Here is a 21,034-nt window from a genome sequence, read left to right on the forward strand (position 1 = left end):
CGTGTTTAGGTTCTGATGTTCTTGTATTTGTGTCTCTTGTGAACCAATTTGGGTTTAAACTTTGACAACCGAGCACAGTTTAAAATCTAACCAGATACAAAAGTGTAAAAATACAGTAATTTAGGATTTAGGAATTGTTCCTCCTCTTCCTCAGTAATGAGTGTCAAAGTCTTTATTTCCTCCACATCAGTCCACCAGTAGTTCTTCTAGTTTTTTGGGGATTTAGTTCCTCCAAGTGTCCATCTCCAGCTCTTTGAAGGCTTCCTCTCCATCACTCTGCTCTTCAGTTCCTCCACACATTCTTGTGAGCAGCAACAATGTGCAACTAGAGGTCCTCACTGAGCTCATTAGTTTCAGCCATAACTAGTAACTGACCAGAGAACTACTGCATCATCTGTTCTCAGCTATAAATCAAAACTTGGTACAGCTATGCATCATTTTGGGCGAAACCGTACAAAGAGAGATGAATGAGCGCTACACCAGAAGGGAAGTGATAATGAGATTTATTCACCCATCCTTTGAGATGTTAGTTATGTACTGTAAAAATCATATTAATAGATGAGTGGTGTTTCAGTAATGGGATGCAATAACCTCCGAACCAACCATTTAGAGCTCTCACTCTGACTGACGTCTCGCTGGGAGCAGATACTGATGTTCACGGTCTAATTGTGAATCACTTCAGTGCAGCAGTAAAGCCGCGTTTTGGCTCCAGCTCGGCAATGTTTGCGTCTGTCGGGGGACAAGACGATGGCGACAATATCGGCAGCCAATCAGCGCAATGCCCCATAAATAGCTTTATTGATAAACGATGTGTTTCATTAGGGGTTGGTTCAGTCACGTGGACTCCCAACAACTTCTGAAAAAAAAAAAACATTTTAAAGACACACACTGGAAAAAATGCTCCTCTCAAAACAAGAAAAAAAATTATTTCAAGGAACTTTTACCTTGAAATAAGTGAAAAAAATCTGCCAATAGAACAAGTAAAAAATGGCTTGGTAAGATTTCTTGAAATAGGATATGATATTTAGAATATAGACATCTTAAAATTAGTTGGGAAAACTTATTTTAAGCTCTATTTGACCAGGATTGTCAAGCTTAGGGGTCTTAAAATAAGCCAGACATGCTTAAAAAAAAGGTTTTTCACTCAAAAATAGATTTTTGCTTTCATGTAACCTCCTAATTTGAGATGTATTAACCCTCCTGCTGTCCTCATTTACCAAAAATATTGTTTCCTTGTCTGAAAAAATCCAAACATCAGCAAAAAAATTCCCCAAATTTCTGAAAATTTGCAAAACCTTCAGGAAGAAAACTCCAATAATTCCTTAAAAGTTTCCCTTAGACGTTATATTTTTTTTTAAAAATGCCCCAAATTTGGCAAGAAAATTCTTGTAAATATTTTGAAAAAATGAGTAAAAATCTTCCAAAACAATCCTAAAAATATCTAAAGTGATGCCATATATATCAGTAAAACTTCTAATATTTTCTTTAAGAACATTCACATAAAAATCAACCAAAATCCAGTGAGATTTGCTGGATTTTGGTTGATTTTTTTTATGTGAATGTTCTTAAGAAACATTTTTAACATTTCTTCTTTTCCACCAAAAAATGTTAAAAAATTTCCCAACAATGTAGACATCAGAAATTTCACTGTGAAAATATATTTTTTCCACATTTTCAAACTTTAAACCAGGTTAATTTGACCCACAGGACGACACGAGGGTTAAACTTATTTTGAGTTTTCTTGTAAAATTCAACTCAAAACAAGATCATTTCAAGATTGTTTGATTTAAGATATTTAAGATGCATTGTCTTAAAACAAGTCCCTCCATCTGCTGAAATGTCTCTTATTAAGTGAATTTATGTTAAATCTAGTGGGACGAGACATTTTGACTAAAAATAAGACAAACAGACTTGGTGAGATTTTGAGTTTTTGCAGTGTAATGGTTCCACCAATTTATATGTTAATTACAGTTAGGAGCTGAGAAATCAATCAATCCGGGTGAAGTTATAAACATTCACATGTAGATGCAGATGATAATAAAGGCCTGTTTCAATTAGGATCTGCACCCATCAAGTCGGATTCATATTGTCTCTCTGCTGGAGGGTTTGGATGGTGGGAGGGCAGGACTAATGACAGAGGGAGGGAAGGAGGGAGGCATGGACGAGTGGAATGAGGCTGCATGAAGTGAAATATTAGTCCAGGCCGAAGAGGCTTAAACAAGCCAATCGATGCTCTCCAATGGAAATAAATGAGAGTGGGGATGGAGGGAATACATGAAGGCTAAAGCGAGGAGAGAAATAGCTTAAGCTCAGAAAGCACAAGATCATAGTCATCCGAGGTGTGACAGGATGGAGCGGTGGATCATTGAAGCATCGGAGAGGAAAAGAGGGAACCTGGAGAAGCCGCTGTGAGGATGATGACTAGTGCCGGTCATCGTTTTAAAACAACACAGCTTCACTGCCTTTCTGCTATAATAACAAAACATGGGAACAGAACAAACACTGTGCCACTTAAACTGACAGATGGCACAACCGCTGTAGGAGTACTTGGTCATTTTACAAGAAGTACTCAGTCGGATTGTAGTTAGATTAAACTACAGCACTGAAAGTATGAAAGATATCACTTAAATGTCATCATTTCCATTATTTTTGATTAAACAGTCGAGTACTTCCTCTTATGAACAATCAAAAACAAACACTTTAGAAAGACTATGTTGAAAATTCAGGCCCCAAAGAAGAAACTGCAACAAAACTGAGTCCACCTGTGATTTCCAATTAGTCTAACTGCATGAACATGGTTCTAAAATGAGCTGGGAACAGCAGAACTTTCTCAGTTTTGGACCTATGGGCTGTGTCTATGTCTACATCATGGTTCCATGTGGAAAAGAATTGAACAGAGAAACTGAAAATAAATCTGACTGTGAGCCTTGACAAAGATGGAAAAGGCTAGAGGAAGATGAATAAGAAGAAGAACCACAGCGTCAGCAGTAATCAGGAGGTATAGAAGGAACCATAGTAGCACTAATCATGGCTGCAGTGGTCGTCCTCATAAAATGACTCCACAGACAGTGAACTACTCTCACAATCTAGCTGTGAAAAACAATGGAAATCAGAGTTCGTGCGAAGCTCAGACAGTGAAGAACACCAACCTCCATGGTTGGAGGACAAGAAAATGTTTTTGGGGGGCAAAAAGACAAGTTAAACTTAGTTAAAATGCATGAAAAGAAGCCTGATGGATGTTGGAGAACTTTCTTTGGTCAGATGAAGGTAAATGAGTTGGGCTCAGATGGAGTCCAGCATGTTTGGTGTAAACGTGGTGGGAGTATGATGATATGGGGCTGCATGAGAGCAACATGTATAGATGCACCATGAATGTCTGTGGATAAATCAAAATACTGGCTGACAAGAAGCTGGAAGAAGAGGAATATTCCAGCATGTTGCTAGATTTCGTAGATATTTTTTGCATGTTTTTATTGGAGCTAACAGGTACCTGGCCACACTAACACTGGGGATGTTGTAGTTCATGGTTGCTGCCTTAAACCTCCAGGCCTGGATGTATGTAGATAGAACATATCATCCCTGTTCTGGATCTGAAACTAATCTCTTATCGTTGGCTTGTTTCTCCAACCAGCAGAAACAGCCATTAATGAGCCGAGTTGAATCCCTGAACACGTGAGGTGCATCCAGACGTCTATAATGATGCCAAACTTAAACTCCTCCGAATCCCACCGTGGATCAGCTGCAAAAACAAACACACGGTTGTTTCCTTCCACCTCTAACACCAACCCTCTCTGGTAGCTGGTGGCCTGATCTGCGTCCACACATTTCTGAGTTCAAATTTAGCCGTCATTTAATGTAAAGGTAGCGGGGAGTCAAGGCCTGGAGCCTCCTGACAACAGGAATGCTCCATCGTGTGCCGTATGTCACCTTTGATTGAAGAGGCCATTGAGGAAGTATGCCTTCAAGTGTGTGCAGCTGTCCTGATGCTAACATTCAGGAGCATTAAAGGAGTTCAGAAGCTAACTGCAGTTTCGGAGTGTCAGCACGATTGTAAAGTTTATGCAGGGCTACTGTTGTGAGTCTCCCTGAGTCAGCTGTCTGCTACCTCTCAGCTAAGTGACACTGCTGGATTTCTACCACAATCTTTTTTTTCTAGAAAAAGTACAGTTTTAGTTGATGTAAGGAACCTGGATGAACATCTGAATATGTCACCGTACCTCTAGAGTTCATCGTACTGTACAATTAGTCCAAATTATATAACTGGTTCCATTAATGTTGCAGTACAAAACATAAGCAGAGGTTAAATTTTAAAATAATCTTGCATAGCTTTAAAAGTTTAAAGTTCCAGATCTTCAGTACTTTAATACACTGCTGTTCAAAAGTTTGGGGTCACCCAGACAATTCCATGTTTTCCATGAAAACTCCCACTTTTATCCATGTACTAACATAACTGTACAAGGGTTTTCTAATCATCAATGAGCCTTTCAACACCATTAGCTAACACAATGTAGCATTAGAACACAGGAGTGATGGTTGCTGGAAATGTTCCTCTGTACCTCTATGGAGATATTCCATTAAAAATCAGCTGTTTCCAGCTAGAATAGTCATTTACCACATTAACTATGTCTACACTGGATTTATCATTCATTTAATGTGATTTTCATTGAAAAAACTGCTTTTCTTTAAAAAATAAGGGCATTTCTAAGTGACCCCAAACTTTTGAACGACAGTGTAAAAGAAAATCTGTGGAAGGAATTTTGGCCATTTGCGATTAATTTTTCGTCCCCTCTGACAAATTTTGGATTGTTTTCAATAAATTTTGAGTCAATTTTGATATTTTTAAAATTGTGTCCGACAATTTTTGAGTTATTTTTGACTAAGTTTAAGTTATTATAGATGAATTTTGAGTCATTCTCAATATTTTTAACTAATTTTGGACACATTTTGGACATTCTGTTCAGTTCTTTTCCATGTGGACCATCCATGGTTCCTTTTATACCTCTAATTACTGCTGCTCTGATTTATTTATTGTCTTCCTGGATCATTTTCAATCTTTGTGAATTCTCAGAATCAGATTTTTCAGTTCCGTTGGTCATTATTTTTCACGGTGAGAAAGTTCTGGTGATCACAGCTCATTTTAGAACCAAGTACATGCAGCTAGATTAACTCTAAATCACTGGAGTTTCTACTTAGCGGCCTGAATTTTCAATATAGTCTTTGCAAAGCTTTTGGAAACACTCCACTGTTCATAATGCAATAATTGACGGCTTCTACGAATTTGAGTCATTTGACATTTAAATGGTATTAAACAGGGTTGTAGTCACTCCTGGTCTATACAGTAATTCTGCTCAGCTTCTGTGTCCACTAACGGAGGCATCAATGGGACAGGAATGTCAACTCTGACTGGTCAAAACACGACATAATTATGATGATAATGATGATGTAGGTATCAAACGGCAGCCGAGTGCAATTATCACATCAGAGTAATAGTGCCGAGTCATGATCTGTCTTCACGAGCTCGTGTTAAAAGCAGCCAGACCTGAAGCAGCGCATCAGAACATGAAGCCCGACTCTGAAAGCCTCGTGTTGGATTTCAATCTGCAGAAACAGAGCAGATAGTGGCTGAGAATGTGAGAGTAAGAAGCAGAAGCTGAGCAACGTGGACTGGAAGGTCTCAAAGAGGGACGCTGAAGGTGTGAAAAAATGAACATGTTTAGCTGTAATTCTGATTATTTTACATGTTTTAGTTTTACTTTAGTTTTAGATTCCATATTATAACTAGTAAAACTGCAGAAAAATAGATATTACCTGGTTTTAGTAAAAAATGACCTCAAGTCCACCCATGAGGCAGAAAAGAGGAAAGAAATGGTCCCTGAACGTGTCAGGAAAAAGTGAGTATGAGTGGAAATCCGGCGGTTTGCTGACTCGTGTTTTCTATCCGGCAGACAGCTGACACAAACACACATCCAGTCCATCAGCATCACCACACAACACACTCTGCTATCATGCTGACTCTGGAAAACTGCAGCCGCCCCCTGAACCCGGCAAAGACTTCAAATATTAGCACTGTGACAGATACAGGCTGGATGCTGATGCTCTGCCCAAACACTCATAGAACCTCCATCACCTACACTAATAGAACCTCCATCACCTACACTAATAGAACCTCCATCACCACTAATAGAACCTCCATCACTTACACTAATAGAACCTCCATCACCACTAATAGAACCTCCATCACTTACACTAATAGAACCTCCATCACCACTAATAGTACCTCCATCACCAACACTAGTAGAACCTCCATCACCACTAATAGTACCTCCATCACCACTAATAGAACCTCCATCACCACTAATAGTACCTCCATCACCAACACTAATAGAACCTCCATCACCACTAATAGTACCTCCATCACCACTAATAGTACCTCCATCACCAACACTAATAGAACCTCCATCACCACTAATAGAACCTCCATCACCAACACTAATAGAACCTCCATCACCACTAATAGAACCTCCATCACCTACACTAATAGAACCTCCATCACCACTAATAGTACCTCCATCACCAACAGTAATAGAACCTCCATCACCGACACTAATAGAACCTCCATCACCACTAATAGAACCTCCATCACCAACACTAATAGAACCTCCATCACCACTAATAGAACCTCCATCACCAACACTAATAGAACCTCCATCACCAACACTAATAGAACCTCCATCACCACTAATAGAACCTCCATCACCAACACTAATAGAACCTCCATCACCACTAATAGTACCTCCATCACCACTAATAGAACCTCCATCACCACTAATAGAACCTCCATCACCACTAATAGTACCTCCATCACCAACACTAATAGAACCTCCATCACCACTAATAGTACCTCCATCACCACTAATAGTACCTCCATCACCAACACTAATAGAACCTCCATCACCACTAATAGAACCTCCATCACCAACACTAATAGAACCTCCATCACCACTAATAGAACCTCCATCACCTACACTAATAGAACCTCCATCACCACTAATAGTACCTCCATCACCAACAGTAATAGAACCTCCATCACCGACACTAATAGAACCTCCATCACCACTAATAGAACCTCCATCACCAACACTAATAGAACCTCCATCACCACTAATAGAACCTCCATCACCAACACTAATAGAACCTCCATCACCAACACTAATAGAACCTCCATCACCACTAATAGAACCTCCATCACCAACACTAATAGAACCTCCATCACCACTAATAGTACCTCCATCACCACTAATAGAACCTCCATCACCACTAATAGAACCTCCATCACCACTAATAGAACCTCCATCACCACTAATAGAACCTCCATCACCAACACTAATAGAACCTCCATCACCAACACTAATAGAACCTCCATCACCACTAATAGAACCTCCATCACCAACACTAATAGAACCTCCATCACCACTAATAGTACCTCCATCACCACTAATAGAACCTCCATCACCACTAATAGAACCTCAATCACCACTAATAGAACCTCCATCACCACTAATAGTACCTCCATCACCACTAATAGAACCTCCATCACCACTAATAGTACCTCCATCACCACTAATAGAACCTCCATCACCACTAATAGAACCTCCATCACCACTAATAGTACCTCCATCACCACTAATAGAACCTCCATCACTTACACTAATAGAACCTCCATCACCACTAATAGAACCTCCATCACCAACACTAATAGAACCTCCATCACCACTAATAGAACCTCCATCACTTACACTAATAGAACCTCCATCACCACTAATAGAACCTCCATCACTTACACTAATAGAACCTCCATCACCACTAATAGAACCTCCATCAACACTAATAGAACCTCCATCACCACTAATAGTACCTCCATCACCACTAATAGAACCTCCATCACCACTAATAGTACCTCCATCACCACTAATAGAACCTCCATCACTTACACTAATAGAACCTCCATCATCACTAATAGAACCTCCATCACCACTAATAGAACCTCCATCACCACTAATAGTACCTCCATCACCACTAATAGAACCTCCATCACTTACACTAATAGAACCTCCATCATCACTAATAGTATCTCCATCACCACTAATAGTATCTCCATCACTTACACTAATAGAACCTCCATCACTTACACTAATAGAACCTCCATCACTTACACTAATAGAACCTCTATCACCACTAATAGAACCTCCATCACCACTAATAGTACCTCCATCACCACTAATAGTACCTCCATCACCACTAATAGAACCTCCATCACTTACACTAATAGAACCTCCATCACCACTAATAGAACCTCCATCACTTACACTAATAGAACCGCCATCACCACTAATAGAACCTCCATCACCACTAATAGAACCTCCATCACCACTAATAGAACCTCCATCACCACTAATAGTACCTCCATCACCACTAATAGAACCTCCATCACCACTAATAGAACCTCCATCACCACTAATAGAACCTCCATCACCACTAATAGTACCTCCATCACCAAACAAACCCAGAAGACAGGTTGGGTTTGATACGATTAGCTAATGAAGCTGTGTGTGTGTGTGTGTGTGTGTGTGTGTGTGTGTGTGTGTGTGTGTGTGTGTGTGTACATGTATGTGTACTTGTGTGTGTGTACGTGTGTGTGTGTACGTGTGTGTACATGTATGTGTACTTGTGTGTGTGTACATGTGTGTGTGTACATGTGTGTGTGTACGTGTGTGTACATGTGTGTGTACTTGTGTGTGTGTACATGTGTGTGTGTGTACGTGTGTGTACATGTATGTGTACTTGTGTGTGTGTACATGTGTGTGTGTGTGTGTGTGTGTGTGTGTGTGTGTGTACATGTGTGTGTGTGTGTGTGTGTGTGTGTGTTCTCCTGCAGTTCTTTCATTAAACGGCTACAGTCGTTTGGAGGCGAGATGTTCTTCACTGATTTCCACTCAGAGTGGACACATTCCCCACGGCTCTCTGAGAGCTTCTCCCCCTGATGCCTCCCCCTCTCCTCCCCTTCTCCTCCCCCGCATCTTTTACCCCCCGTAGCCTCTCGCTCTCTGGATTTGATTAGCTGCACTCTGAGTGCTGTTTGCTGTGCAGAAATCCATCTGTATGCAGTGGTGTGTCGGTCCGAGGCTGCGGCTTTTCAGCTTCCGGGCCTCTGAGCCATTAGGGTCGGCTGGAGGCGGAGCAGGGCAGCCATCAGAGGACGTCTGATGGAGCGAGGAACCATGCAGCTGGACAATCCACCGACTCATCACTCCTCAGACTAATCAGACATGTGGCCGACAACAGATGCTGGAGGAAGAATCTGCTTCCCCGTTTCCTTTTCACTCAGAAGTTATTCAGTTCATTCTAATGACTTGATGTGACTTTATGCTTCCGCTGCAGCACATTTTAGAGAGAAATAATGCAGTTTTTGCACTAAAAATAAACAAAACACACAAAACTACGCGATAATCCTGAGTCCACTTTTTAATACTCTTCTTTATTTTAAAATACCAGCACGATTTTGCACTTGTTTTTCTGCTGCCAACAGATTTTGCACATCATTTTGCATATTGGTTTCCTTGTTTCTCTTGCTTATGTGTCTGTGTATGTATGAGGAGAAGTTAATCTGTACATTATTCTAATAACCTGCTATGACTTTATACTTCTACTGTGTATTCATTTTGCACCTTTTGCTCTAAAAACACTAAAAACATACAAAACGTCATCAAGAAGACCTTTTGGTCTGCTTGATAATCTGTGCAATGCACCTTCTATATCAGGGGTGTGAAACATACGGTCCGAGGGCCAAAACCGGCCCTCCAGAGGGTCCAATCCAGCAAAGTGTAAAAACCACAGAGAAGACAATAACTGCAGATTGTAAACTTGTCAAATGCTTGTTTGTGTATTTTTTGTTGTTTTGTTTCTCGCTTTTGTAGTTTTTTTCTATTTTTTTGTCATTTGTATCATTTTTATGTCGCTTTGTAACTTTTTTGTCAAATTTTTTGTCTCTTTTTTGTTTTGTTTCATGTTGTTTGTCTTATTTCTTGCCATTTTGTATCTCATTTTACTCATTTTGTGTGTTGTTATTGTTATTTCTTGTCTTTTTCTGTCTGAGTTTGACACTGCTGTTCTATATCTTTATTATTATCATTATTTTTCATGTAATATTGTATTTAGACTTCTCAATGCTCTTTGTTCTTGTAAAATACCAGCACATTTTTTCTTTTTTTTTCTTTTACCACCACAATTTGCACGTTACTTTCCTTATTTTTCTTAAAAGTAACCTGTGAGCTACTGGTTAACTTGAATGTATCAGAAATGTGGAGAAGTTATTTGGTACATTATTCTAAAACCTTAATCTGACTTTATACTTCCACTGCGCCACACTTTAGAGAAAAATATTAACGTTTTTGCTCTAAAAACACAAAACTCCATCAAGTTTTTTCTAAAAGCATGTGTTAAATTAACATATGCAATAATCCAGGATCCACCCCTTTTATAGACATATTAAATATTAGTATTTCTATTGTTACACTGTATTTGCACTTTTTAATACACTTTTTCCTGCACGATTTTGCACTGTTTTCCCTTCTACCAGCACGATTATCACATCATCTTGCTCGTTATTCTTCTTATCTGTCTTAAATATAATATGTGTGAGCTGCTGGTTTCACTTGGATTTCCTCGAGGAGATGAATAAAGCATCTATTTATCTTTCTATCTCATCTACGAAGCTGTTAAAACAGCTTCTTCTGCTGCTGCTGTATCATTAAAAGCTGCTGAAACATCGACGCATTAGCAGCTCGGTCATAAAACGTCCGTCCTGTATGAGCTTCACTGCTTTTTATACTTACAGTAAAAACACTTTCCTGCTAATATACATTTTCTCAAGGCAAAGTTTATTAAAACTTTTAATTAAATGGAGGAGAAAAATGTGTTTACATTTTCAGTCGCCGGTCAGAAGGTTAGAAGCAGACAGAACTGTTTCCAGCTAGAAAGTTGTGGGTTTAAACCGGTTAGTTTGTGTTTCTGTGTGGAGTTTGCATGTTCTCCTTGCACCTGCATGGGTTTCCTCCAATTTTAATTTGACCTTGAGGATGACTTAGACTCTTTTACTGCATAAATGTGAGGGTTTAGTTTTGTCCCGCTGTGAGATCTTCAACTCTTTTCCAAAGATTTAATGCAAATTTTCCATATGTTTGCATTTTTGCACACTTCCTCATGTAATTCATAGTAAACAATCTGCAGAAACCTGAAAGTGTGTTGATGACGACAAGACGACAAAAACAAGACAGAAAATGACAGAAACAATACAAAAAATGACAAAAACAAGACAGAAAATGACAGAAATGAGACAAAATAACAGACAGAAAATGACAAAAACTACACAAAACGACAAAATCAAGACACAAAATGACAGAAACGATACAAAAAATGACAGAAATGATACAAAAAATGACAAAAGCAAGACAGAAAATGACAGAAATGAAACACAAAACGACAAAAACAAGACACAAAAAAGGAGACAAAATGAGACAAAACGACAGAAACGAGACAGAAAATGACAAAAACAAGACAGAAAATGACAGAAACGATACAAAAAATGACAAAAAAAGACACAAAACGACAGAAATGAGACACAAAACGCCAAAAACAAGACATAAAATGGCAAAAATAAGACAGATAATTACAGAAACAAGACACAAAATGACAGAAACGAGACACAAAATGACAAAAACATGACACAAAACGACAAAACCAAGACACAAAATGACAGAAATGAGACATAAAAGGCAAAAACTTCATCAACAGGGTTGTTGTGGGACACGTTTTATATATAATAATAATTATTTAAATTATTACGTTGATTTAAAAAAATGTTCCCACAATTACAAGAGACATCAATGAAAAAATAAAACCAAAAAAAGGAGATTTAAATATCATTTTAACTGTTTTATTAGAGATTCAGTTTGGTCATCAGGGGGGACAAGAGAAAAATTTCATTTTAGGGGAAACTCCAGACTTATTTGGTATTTTAAAATATTTTCAAACATTCTTTTCTCCTAGTTTTTTTTAGATTTGGTCTCAGGAAAAGAACATTTACACAACAACTGCATGTTTCAGGATTTTCTACATGGATTATTTGAAGTTTGATGGGTAAAATATCCTCCAGTTCTGGAATGACCCATAAACTCTCCTTTTAGTGCTTTGGAAAAATTAAAAACTTAATTTAAAGTTGGAAATCTGCAATAAGGAGCATGTTTTGGTGTCTTTGCAGCCTCAGGACATAAGTGAGGGTTTAGTTCTGGTTTTCAGGGTGGAGATTCACATCTTCTTCTGGTCTTTGTCACCTGACAGCCACACCCACCTCACCTGTTCCCAGCTGTCCAATTAGCTCCATTTATTCTCAGCTGCCATCTTGTCTTTGTTCTCCACACTCATGTGCTCAACCAAACTCAGAGTTAAGGTGTTTTAGGCCGATTTGCGGCTGTTTTAACAGTTCACTTGCTTGTGAAGGATGAAGGAGGCTCCTTTGAGGACAGTAATCTCCAAGTTCTGGACAAAAAGTTTAAAGGAATCCATCTTTGAACAGTAGAAGGTCGACAGCAGCAAATGTCAGGTAAGTGGATGCAGTGTTGAGATTTCTCTATGGAAAGTTTCACCCTCACTAACATCTTAACATCTGGCAACTTTCTCTTGTTTGTTTCATGGCTAATCACACCTCGGCCAATGTTTTGTTAATGGGCCACCAGACATGTACAAAAATAAACCCAGAAATAGTTAAAATTCATCATTAACATCTCTAGCACCATATTTTACCTCCTTTGGTCTCTTGTTTATGTCATTTCCTACCATTAGAAACCTGCTGAATGAATAAAAAAAATCACTCTAAAGCAAAAGTTGAGTAAATTTGCCACTGTTCTGATGAAATTATACTCTATAATCTGTACAATCACATCAAACTTCAGGTTTTCTCACTTTATAATGTATTAAAATGCTGCAGAACATGGTAGAATATGACAAAAACTGCATTTTCTCTAATATTTACACCAATTTAAGGGTATGAATAGTTTGAAACATTGCATTTTCAGTAAAAATGTACAAAAACAAACATAGAAACCATCAAAATTCAACATTAACATCTGTAACACAAAGTTTTACTGTGTTTTATCACTTGCTAATGTCATTTCCAGCCAGAAGAAACCTGCTGAACAAATAAAAATTCACTCTAAAGCAAAGGTTGGATAGTTTGCGGCTTCAGTGGATCCCGCCCTCTGACTTTAAAGCCACATAAAAGCCTTTTTGCAGGAAACGTTATCGTATAAATTCACATGAAACTTCTCCAACAGGCAGGTGGGTGGAGAGGAAATGGAAGACGAGAGGAAGTGTGAGGATTTGGTTGAGAGGAATTAGATTCTGACAGATAAATACGCAGCAGTCGATGTATTTATTGGTTTGTCGTTTCTTACTGTTGCATATTTTATCTATGGACGTTAAATTATCCATGTTTGTCCGTTCACAGGACCACTGCTGGCTGTTAAGGTTCCCCTTCAACCACAAGAAGGGTGGGAGAAGTATTAAAGTCCTTCACTTAGAAGTTAGAGAAGATCGATACCACTCTTGGTCCATTTTCTTCTGCACATCCAGGGTTTGCTGACCGATGCAGATTTTGAAAGTGGATGTTCACACGACGGTAAGCACGCATCGGACTTCATAAAAACCACAGAAAACCACTCTGAGCTCCGGCTAATATTTCTAAAAGGATGGAACTTTGGACTTTTTACACTATTTGGAAGCTGGTTGCACCATGACAGTGATCATTCTCAGTACAGTGGGCGAACTTAGCACAGGATATCTGGAGATTTTAGAACTTTTCACTGTGTTTGCGCTCCGTCTTCGGAGATTGAGTTGGTCATTGTGTGTCAACAGCTGTTGGAACTTTGTAGGAATGATGGAAAGATTAGCATCTGGAACTGAATATATACAGAGAAGAGGTGAAGTTTTATGTGATTTATACAGAATCATTGAATGCAAACTGACTTTTATGTGGCTTTAAACTTGGATGGGCTTTTATTTGTATATTTATTTTACATTTTCCCTGAAAACACAAGATCCAAAGCTAATTATGCCCTCGAAATGACCAAATTTTTGAGAAAATGCAGCAGTAAAACATAAATTTGAACTATTTCTGTTTGTTTTTGCACATTTTCCTGGAAATGCAATGTCCCAAATTATTCACACCCTTGAAATTGCCACAAATATTTAAGAAAATGCATTTTTAAAAATTATTTTCCAGATGTTCCTGGTGATTTCTACCATGTTCTAGAGTGCTTTAATGCACTATAAACTAAATCAGCTGATGCAGTAGTTCTCTAGTGTGTGTTTTATCATATTTTACTGCTTATTTATGCCATTTCCAGTCAGAAATAACCTTTCGTTCACATAGAAACTCCCTATAAATCAAAGTTCTGCGTGGGGATGACTGATGTGGGGTTTAACTGTGGCTCAGCTGGAGACAGCATCCATCTGTATACTCCACCGTTAGCATAACCCGCCTCATTATTCCTGTTTGTGTTCTATTATTCAGCTCCTCATTCACATATTTCCTGCTCCGTACGTCTGATGTGAGCTTCAGGGCAGAGCTGAGGACTAGCCTTTTCATTCAGAGCTCCATCGCTCCATCTTCTCCTGCTGAACCTTCACCTCCGCTGACGATATTAAGACTTGTGAAAGGCTCCCGGTGCAGGCGGCCATCACTCCTTCCTTCTGTCACTTCTAATCTCCCACTGGGCCTCCGGCTCCCCACTTTCCATTTCCCCGGCTCTGTTGTGTTGCGTTGCGTTTGTCAAAGTGTCTCTCTGCTGCTGCTGTTTTCTACTGACCCAACACCTGCAGCCACAACATTCACGGAGATTATTAGTCTTTTACATCATTTAAAGCAGGGATGTCAAACTCACTTTAGTTCAATGGCCACATATAACCCAGTTTGATCACCAGTGACCAGTAAAATCACAGCACAATAACCTATAAATAACCACAAGAATTATCTTTTTACAAAACATTATGAGCAACCTGAAATTACTTAAGAAAAATAAATTCAATTTCAACAATATTATGCCTCAGTTTATCATTTACACATTAAAACCTACAGATCACTGTGTCTACAAAGTAACAAAACTGAGCGATATAGTGTTTTACTTTATGATCAAAATGACAAGTCAGACAAAGAAACAACACAAACAAGAGAAAACATTACAAAAATGAGACAAAATGACAAAAATTAGAAACAAAATGACAAAAACGAGATGCAAAACGACAAATCAGACAAAAAAAGACAAAGAACAAAAACGAGCCAAAATATTCCAAAAAACAAGACGGAAAGCAACGAAAAAACAAAGAACAATCTAGCATTTTACTTATGATCAAAACAACTTGTCATGGTCTAGAAATTATTTTAAATTTATAGTTTTACTAATTTACAATCTGCAGTAAATCTGCTATAATTTTTACACTTTAAAAAGTCGGTCCGCGGCCGGATTGGACCCTCTGGAGGGCCGGTTTTGGCCCGCTGGCCGCATGTTTGACACCCCTGCTTTATTCTATACTTACACTAAAGACCACAGGATTGTGTTTATGCTTACAAAGCTACTTTTTCTATCTCATTTATGTCACATTTCCAACATTATCCTCAATAAATAGAGACAAATAAACAGCTCTTCCCGGTGGTGGTGCAGCCGTGACCTCTGACCTTCCATCGTATCCGGAGAACAAACGACACGATGACAAACGATACATTGGCCTGGAAGAAAAAATCTGCTGTCGGATTTAAAAGTGTAGAGAATCTGGAGAAAGAAGCAACATGAGATTAAAGCCTGTATTTCATCCTCGGCCGTATTTCTTTGCGTTATTGATGTCTGTCGGGTTGCATAAAGTCAGAACAGGTCGACCTGCCGTAGGAAAAACAGCCTAATCTGCTTCCACACAATTACCTGTCTGCCCTCATCCGATTAAGGCTCATAACGCACGTGGAAATCCGTGATATTAGACGGATTAGAGCAGGTAGAATGGTCTAATTACGCCGCGGGCTAAAGCGGGCCGAGCAGGAATTAAATATTGATAAATCTATCGTAATGAAATCGGAGAATCCTAATGAAAAACCGCAGTTAACATCCATCTCCCACGCATCAGAAACGTTCCTTCTTTGGCTCGACGAGGCTTTAATCATCGTTGAATTTTCAATTAAATGAGTTTTTCTATAAGAGCAAGTAGCCTGAAGGCATAGATATGAAAAACTACAACAGAAGACACAAACGGATGCGTTAAAATTCAGTTTTTAGTTTTGGTTTAGTAATTTAAACTGTAGATTTGTTGCTGTTTTTGAGATATTTAGCTTGTATGCTAGTTTGTTGTTGGTTTGGTAGCTGACATTACTGCAGTTAGAAGACATATTTTTTTATTTACATGTCTATTTTGTGGTTTTTGTTTTCTAGTTTACATCTTAGTTTTGTTTTTGTTTGGTGGCTTGCATCATATTTTTGTTGTCATAAAAGCCGTTTTTCTTTTAGACATCTTTCTTTTTTTGCTAGCTCGCAGCATAGTTTGTTTTCATGTTTAGAATGTTTAGACATATTTGTTTGTTGGTTTTGTTTTGTAACAAGAGATTTTTATATGCTTATCGTTTATCATTTCATAGTTTATTTAAAGCAAGATGTTTGTGTTTACATGTATTTGTTGTTGTTTTTGTTTGATAGCTTATGTCATGCTATTTTTAGACTTTTTTTGTTTTTGCTGTTTTGGTAGTTGTTCGAAGAAAATATGTTTTTGTTTACAAATATTTGTTGTTATTGTCTTGTAGCTTTTGTTTGGTAGCTCACATCAAAGTTTTGGTTTTGGAAGAAATGTTTTTGTTTACATGTGCGTTTTTTCTTCTTCTCATGTCATAGTTTCAGAACAAGTTCTATTTATGTATGTTGTTGTTTTTGTTTGCTAGCTGACGTCATAGTTTGTTAGAATAAAATATTTATATTAGTTTTTCTGCTTGCATCACAGTTTTATTATAGCATGAGATTGTTTTGATTAGACATGTTTGTTGTTTTTGTTTGGTAGCTTCCGTCATAGTTACGTTAGAGTAAAATATATGCTTGTTTTGTTTTTGTCAGTTGGCTTACATCAAAATGTTGGTGTTAAAACAAATATTTTTGTTTACAAAGGTTTGTTGTTTTGTTTTAGCTTACATCAAAATTTTGGTATTAAAACAAATATTTTTGTTTACGAAGGTTTGTTGTTTTGTTTGGTAGCTTACATCAAAATTTTGTTATAACATGAGAGTTTTGGTTTGATATTGTTGTTGATTATGTTTGGTGTAACACATCATAGTTGTGTTAGAAAACAATATATTTTTGTTTCCATAAATATGTTATTTGTTGATTTACATCATAGTTTTGTTTACACCTGTTTTTGTTTGGTAGCTTGCATCATAGTTACGTTTGAGTAAAATATCTGTTTGTTTTTGTTTGTTGGCTTTCATCAAATTTTCAGTATTTAAAGAAATATTTTTGTTTACATGAGTTTGTTGTTTTGTTTAGTAGCTTGCATCAAAGTTTTGTTAGAATAGACTGTTTATTTACATATGTTTGTTGTTTTTGTGTGTTGGCTTACATCAAAGTTTTGGTATTTAAAAAAAATATTTTTGTTTGCAAAAGTTTGCTGTTTTGTTTGGTAGCTTACATCAAAGTTTTATTGTGACATGAGAGAGTTTTGGTTTGATGTTGTTGTTTATGTTTGATGTCAGACATCATAGTTTTGTTTACACCTATTGTTTTCATTTGGTTGCTTGCATCATAGTTACATTGGAGTAAAATATATGTTTGTTTTGTTTGTTGGCTTACGTCAAAGTTTTGGTGTCAAAACAAATATTTTGTTCACATGTGTGCCGTTTGTTTCTTATCACATCATAGTTCTACAACAAGTGATATTTATGTATGTTGTTGTTTTGTTTGCTAGTTTACATCATAGCTTGCTAGAAGAATTTTTTTTTACCTGTGTTGTTTTTGTTTCTTAGCTTATGTCACACTTTGTTGAAACAAAATATTATTTTGTTAACATATATGCATTGCATTTGTTTGTTGGCTTACATTAGAGTTGTGGTATTAAAATAAATATTTTTGTTTACATAGGATTGTTGTTGGGTTTGGTAGCTTACATCAAAGTTTTGTTATAACGAGAGAGTTTTGGTTTGATGTTGTTATTGTTGTTTATGTTCGGTGTTATACATCATAGTTTGTTAGTACACAATATATTTTTGTTTACATATGTACGTTGTCTTGTTTGTTGATTTACATCATAGTTTTGTTTACATCTGTTTTTGTTTGGTAGCTTCCGTCATAGTTATGTTAGAGTAAAACATATGTTTGTTTTGTTTTTGCTTGTTGGCTTACATCAAAGTTTTTGTGTTAAAACAAATATTTTTGTTTACTGAAGTTTGCTGTTTTATTTGGTAGCTTACATCAAAGTTTTGTTAGAATAAACTATGTTTGTTTACATACATTTGCTTTGTTTTTGTTTGTTGGCTTACATCAGAGTTTTGCTATGAAAGCAAATGTTTTTGTTTACAAACGTTTGTTGTTGTTGGTTTGGTAGCTGACATTACTGTAGTTAGAAGACATTTTTTATTTACATGTCTATTTTGTGGTTTTTGTTTTCTAGTTTACATCTTAGTTTTGTTTTTGTTTGGTGGCTTGCATCATATTTTTGTTGTCATAAAAGCCGTTTTTCTTTTAGACATCTTTCTTTTTTTGCTAGCTCGCAGCATAGTTTGTTTTCATGTTTAGAATGTTTAGACATCTTTGTTTGTTGGTTTTGTTTTGTAACAAGAGATTTTTATATGCTTATTGTTTATCATTTCATAGTTTATTTAAAGCAAGATGTTTGTGTTTACAGGTATTTGTTGTTGTTTTTGTTTGATAGCTTATGTCATGCTATTTTTAGACTTTTTTTGTTTTTGCTGTTTTGGTAGTTGTTTGAAGAAAATATGTTTTTGTTTACAAATATTTGTTGTTATTGTCTTGTAGCTTTTGTTTGGTAGCTCACATCAAAGTTTTGGTTTTGGAAGAAATGTTTTTGTTTACATGTGCGTTTTTTCTTCTTCTCATGTCATAGTTTCAGAACAAGTTCTATTTATGTATGTTATTGTTTTTGTTTGCTAGCTGACGTCATAGTTTGTTAGAATAAAATATTTATATTAGTTTTTCTGCTTGCATCACAGTTTTATTATAGCATGAGATTGTTTTGATTAGACATGTTTGTTGTTTTTGTTCGGTAACTTCCGTCATAGTTACGTTAGAGTAAAATATATGCTTGTTTTGTTTTTGTCAGTTGGCTTACATCAAAATGTTGGTGTTAAAACAAATATTTTTGTTTACAAAGGTTTGTTGTTTTGTTTATTTACATCACAGTTTTGTTTACACCTGTTTTTGTTTGGTAGCTTGCATCATAGTTACGTTTGAGTAAAATATATGTTTGTTTTTGTTTGTTGGCTTACATCAAAGTTTTGTTATAACATGAGAGAGTTTTGGTTTGATGTTGTTGTTGTTTATGTTCGGTGTCATGCATCACATTTTTGTTAGTACACAATATATTTTTGTTTCCATATGTATGTTGTTTGTTGATTAACATCATAGTTTGTTTACACTTGTTTTGGTTTGGTAGCTTCCGTCGTAGTTACATATCAATGAAATATATGTTTGTTTTGTTTTTGTTTTGTAGCTTACATCAAAGTTTTGGTATGAGAAGAAATATTTTTTGTTTACAAAAGTTTGTTTTTGTTTTGTCGCTGACATCAAAGTTTTGGTATGAGAAGAAATATTTTTTGTTTACAAAAGTTTGTTTTTGTTTTGTAGCTGACATCAAAGTTTTGGTATGAGAAGAAATATTTTTTGTTTACAAAAGTTTGTTTTTGTTTTGTAGCTGACATCAAAGTTTTGGTATGAGAAGAAATATTTTTTGTTTACAAAAGTTTGTTTTTGTTTTGTAGCTGACATCAAAGTTTTGGTGTTAAAAGAAATATTTTTGTTTCCATAGGTTTGTTGTTTTGTTTGGTAGCTTACCTCATGGTTATGTTAGAATAAAGTATATGTTGATTTTGATTTTTTGTTTGTTGGATTATGTCAAAGTTTTTGTATTAAAAGAAATAATTTCATTTACATAAGTTTGTTGTTTTGTTTGGTGGCTTACATCAAAGTTTTGTTAGAATAAACTATGCTTGTTTACATACATTTGCTTTGTTTTTGTTTGTTGGCTTACATCAGAGTTTTGCTATTAAAGCAAATGTGTTCGTTTACAAACGTTTGTTGTTGTTGGTTTGGTAGCTTACATCAAAGTTTTGCTATAACATGAGAGAGTTTTGGTTTGATGTTGTTGTTTATGTTCGATGTCATACATCACAGTTTGTTAGTACACAATATATTTTTGTTTACATATGTCTTGTTTGTTGATTAACATCTCAGTTTTGTTTACACTTGTTTTTGTTTGCTAACTTGCATCACAGTTATGTTAGAATAAAATGTTTGCTTCTTCGTTGGCTTACATCAAAGTTTTAGTATTAAAATGAATATTTTTGTTTATAAACGTTTGTTGTTGGGTTTGGTAGTTTACATCAAAGTTTTGTTGGAACAAACTGTGTTTGCATATGTCTGTTGTTTTGTTTTTGTGTGTTGGTTTACATCACATTTTTGGTATTAAAAGAAATATTTTTGTTTACATAAGTTGGTTGTTTTTTTGGTAGCCTACATAGAAATGTTGTTAGTTCATTTTATATTTTTGTTCACATATTTACATTGTCTTGTTTGTTGATTTACATCATGATTTTACATCATAATTTTACACCTGTTTTTGTTTGGTAGCAAACATGTTTGTTTTGTTTTTGTTTGTTGGCTTGCATCAACGTTTTTTGTTAAAAGAAATAATTAATTTACATAAGTTTGTTGTTTTTGTTTGG

The 21,034-nt window shown here is 36.4% G+C and overlaps 1 long non-coding RNA gene across 1 annotated transcript; it reads left to right on the top strand.

Moving 5' to 3' along the window:
• The first annotated feature begins 12,474 nt into the window (after positions 1-12,474).
• Positions 12,475-20,904, top strand: LOC111582763 (uncharacterized). The gene is made up of 3 exons (XR_002747355.3): positions 12,475-12,658; positions 13,562-13,732; positions 14,627-20,904. It is a non-coding gene; the product is annotated as an uncharacterized LOC111582763 (long non-coding RNA).
• The last annotated feature ends 130 nt before the right edge of the window (positions 20,905-21,034 follow it).

The sequence above is a fragment of the Amphiprion ocellaris genome, chromosome 9 (assembly GCF_022539595.1).
Source record: "Amphiprion ocellaris isolate individual 3 ecotype Okinawa chromosome 9, ASM2253959v1, whole genome shotgun sequence".
NCBI lineage: Eukaryota > Metazoa > Chordata > Actinopteri > Pomacentridae > Amphiprion > Amphiprion ocellaris.